The 2,500-nt window shown below is 47.8% G+C and overlaps 1 non-coding gene across 1 annotated transcript in view; it reads left to right on the plus strand.

Annotated features, from left to right (window-relative positions):
* Window positions 1-1,007: 1,007 nt before the first annotated feature.
* Window positions 1,008-2,500, plus strand: part of LOC142986951 (small subunit ribosomal RNA) — a 1,902-nt gene continuing 409 nt past the window's right edge. The window contains exon 1 of the ribosomal RNA XR_012960476.1: window positions 1,008-2,500. This exon is cut by the window's right edge and continues 409 nt beyond it. This is a non-coding gene — a ribosomal RNA (small subunit ribosomal RNA).

Genomic DNA, 2,500 nt, shown 5'->3' on the forward strand with positions numbered 1-2,500 from the left:
ATATATGTGTTATGTGTTATAATCGTCTACGAATTGGACTGTGTGCTAGTGTTGTCATGTGTGTTTCTACTCTACACAGCAACATATGTGCACACACGAAGTAGTTGTACGATTATCACGAGTAGAGAGTGATGTATGTGCTTGACCGCGGCGGAGTGTTTTCGACGCGACGAATAAAATCTTTGCTATAAGAAAACACTCTCTCGACTCTCGTTCGTGTACCGTCCGTGAGTGTGCATTCGTTCGTTCGTTCGTTCGTTCGTTCGTTCGTTCGTGCGCCGCCGCTGTGCAGGCTAGGGCGACAACGCGTTCTTATTCGTTGTCCGCTCTATCATAAATATTTATCATCACTCTCGTTTGTTCGATAATAGAGAGTACGAGAAAGAGACGACGCTAGACTTTGCTACCTATGTATATATGTAATAAAGTCGCGTCGTTACAGACAGACAGGACGACTCGACTATCGTCGTCGTCGTCGTCGTCGTCGTTCGTCGTCTCTCGTATTCTCTCGGATAAAACGAGAGAGATAGATGAATCTCTTTAACTGTGTGGGCCGACGGACCGTTGTGTATGCACGAGTCCGTATAGAATCGAAGCGGTCCCGAGAAAAATTATACTTACACCTCTATCTAGCGAGGCATTACTCTATAGACACCGGGCGGAATCGTGATTGTTTCACATCCGTATTGTGTTAAACGTTTTTTTAAATAAAATGTGAACGCGTCTCGGTACGAACGTTCCCAATTGGGGCCACGTCAGTGTGTCCTGAAAATGCAGGCGGGCAGCGGACGTTTGACGTGTTTGAGATACAACCGTTTCAAACGTTCGCCCGTCGGCGACCCCAAACTCTCTATGTGCGCACAACACTACATATAAATATTTATTTACATGTGCGTGTTGTGTGTACGTTTTACAGAGCTCGCCCGTAACGCGTCGGCGTGATCTAGGATCGTCGACGCGCGGGATCGACGGAGTGCGCGCTACGAGCGCGTGTTCTATTCGATAGCTCCCTGGTTGATCCTGCCAGTAGTTATATGCTTGTCTCAAAGATTAAGCCATGCATGTCTCAGTGCAAGCCGTATTAAGGCGATACCGCGAATGGCTCAATATATCAGTTTTGGTTCCTTAGATCTTACTCAGTTACTTGGATAACTGTGGTAATTCTAGAGCTAATACATGCAATCAGAACTCTGACCAGTGATGGGATGAGTGCTTTTATTAGATCAAAACCAATCGACGGAGGGCCCCGCGTCTGAAGTCGTTAATTTTGATGAATCTGGATAACTTTTGCCGATCGCATGGTCCAGTACCGGCGACGCATCTTTCAAATGTCTGCCTTATCAACTTTCGATGGTAGTTTCTGCGACTACCATGGTTGTCACGGGTAACGGGGAATCAGGGTTCGATTCCGGAGAGGGAGCCTGAGAAACGGCTACCACATCCAAGGAAGGCAGCAGGCGCGCAAATTACCCACTCCCGGCACGGGGAGGTAGTGACGAAAAATAACGATACGGGACTCTTACGAGGCCTCGTAATCGGAATGAGTACACTTTAAATATTTTAACGAGGAACAATTGGAGGGCAAGTCTGGTGCCAGCAGCCGCGGTAATTCCAGCTCCAATAGCGTATACTAAAATTGTTGCGGTTAAAAAGCTCGTAGTTGCATTTGTGCGCCGCGCTGTCGGTGCACCGCATCCGCGGTGATACTGACACGTCTGCGGAGCATATCGTCGGTGAGCCGGCGGTAATACGCCGGTTCAATATCAAAATCCTATCGCGGTGCTCTTCGGTGAGTGTCGAGGTGGGCCGACAATTTTACTTTGAACAAATTAGAGTGCTCAAAGCGGGCTCAAAATGCTGCTTGAATATTTCGTGCATGGAATAATAGAATATGATCTCGGTTCTATTTTGTTGGTTTTCAGAACTCCGAGGTAATGATTAATAGGGATAACTGGGGGCATTCGTATTGCGACGTTAGAGGTGAAATTCTTGGATCGTCGCAAGACGAACATCAGCGAAAGCATTTGCCAAAGGTGTTTTCATCAATCAAGAACGAAAGTTAGAGGTTCGAAGGCGATTAGATACCGCCCTAGTTCTAACCGTAAATATGTCATCTAGCGATCCGCCGACGTTACTACAATGGCTCGGCGGGCAGCTTCCGGGAAACCAAAGATTTTGGACTCCGGGGGGAGTATGGTTGCAAAGCTGAAACTTAAAGGAATTGACGGAAGGGCACCACCAGGAGTGGAGCCTGCGGCTTAATTTGACTCAACACGGGAAATCTCACCAGGCCCGGACACCGGAAGGATTGACAGATTAACAGCTCTTTCTTGATTCGGTGGGTGGTGGTGCATGGCCGTTCTTAGTTGGTGGAGCGATTTGTCTGGTTAATTCCGGTAACGAACGAGACTCTAGCCTGCTAAATAGGCGTCGTCATTTAGGTGTGCGTGGCTCCGTCACGCAACTCACTGGCGACGTATTAAAATTCTTCTTAGAGGGA

Source organism: Anticarsia gemmatalis, unplaced genomic scaffold (assembly GCF_050436995.1).
Source record: "Anticarsia gemmatalis isolate Benzon Research Colony breed Stoneville strain unplaced genomic scaffold, ilAntGemm2 primary ctg00000049.1, whole genome shotgun sequence".
NCBI classification, from domain to species: Eukaryota; Metazoa; Arthropoda; class Insecta; order Lepidoptera; family Erebidae; genus Anticarsia; species Anticarsia gemmatalis.